The sequence below is a fragment of the Myotis brandtii genome, unplaced genomic scaffold (genome assembly GCF_000412655.1).
Source record: "Myotis brandtii unplaced genomic scaffold, ASM41265v1 scaffold675, whole genome shotgun sequence".
Classification (NCBI taxonomy): domain Eukaryota; kingdom Metazoa; phylum Chordata; class Mammalia; order Chiroptera; family Vespertilionidae; genus Myotis; species Myotis brandtii.
Window position 1 is genome coordinate 838,717 of NW_005370635.1, and position 1,121 is coordinate 839,837.

The following is a 1,121-nucleotide window of genomic DNA, read 5'->3' on the forward strand; positions in this document are numbered from 1 at the left end:
CTAAGCAAGGTAAAGTCTCCCTCATGCTCTTGAAAGCACTCCTGCACAATACGAGCACCATGGAATGGCGCATTGTCTTGTTGGAAGAAGCCATCTCCATTGGGATACGCCATCAACATGATAGGATGAACTTGATCAGCAACGATACTTAGGTATGTTGTGCTATTCACCCAAATCAAGCCAGGAAAACATGCCCCCAAACCATAACACTGCCTCCACCAGCTTGAAGGGTTGTACTCATGCATGTGGGGTGCATGCTTTCATGCTGTTTCCACCACATTCTCACTCTGCCCTCTGCATGATGCAACTGGAAACATGATTCATCGGACCACATGACTTTTTTCCAATGCTCGACTGTCCAATCCTTGTGCTCCTGTGCGAATTGGAGACGTTTTATCTTGGTAACTGCAGACAGCAAAGGTGTTCGAACAGGCCTTAGGCTTCCATATCCCATACGATGCAGTGTATAGCTAATTTGCCCACAAACTTCAGGTGGTCATAATAATCTGGCCACTCATAATAATATATATCCCACATTCAAAGGCTGTTAAATTGCGTTGTTTACCCATATCTTCAGGAAAAAATCACTTCTACTGTCGTGGTAAACAACCTGCTTCCCTATTTATAAAGGTCCGGCCCTCTAGCAACTTCAGCGCGAAATTATAGCTAATTTTCCTACAAACGTCAGGTGGTCATGATAATCTGGCCACTCAGTGTATTTTCAGAAGAATGAAACTGATGTAGAAGCATTCTCTTAAATATTGCTTTTTTCTAGAAGATAATGAAGTCAGTTGTGAGTTTCTTAAAGTGGCTAATCCACAATAAAAGTATGCAGTTAATGTAAGGTAGGTGTTCCCTTGTAATTTTTGTAACAGTCTCGAGGTTCCTGTTTTTCTGGTTCTATCTAATGAGTTAGTGGAAAGCAATGGCAAAGACTCACAATTCAATTCTGTTATAGTGGACAGCAGCTTGAGTAGAAATTTAAATTATAAATAGCTCTTCCCTAAAAATAAAGCTCTATATAAGGATTTGGCAAACTAGGGCTCTGGGTGTGACCCCACAGTCTGTTTTTGTATAGTCCTCAAGCCAAGAGCTAATTTTGTTTTTAAAAAATTGTTTAA

At 40.7% G+C, this 1,121-nt stretch overlaps 1 protein-coding gene across 11 annotated transcripts in view; it reads right to left on the minus strand.

The window, feature by feature from the left end:
* KTN1 (kinectin 1 (kinesin receptor)) overlaps positions 1–1,121 on the minus strand; it is a 106,169-nt gene that overhangs the window by 33,254 nt on the left and 71,794 nt on the right. The window lies entirely within an intron of this gene.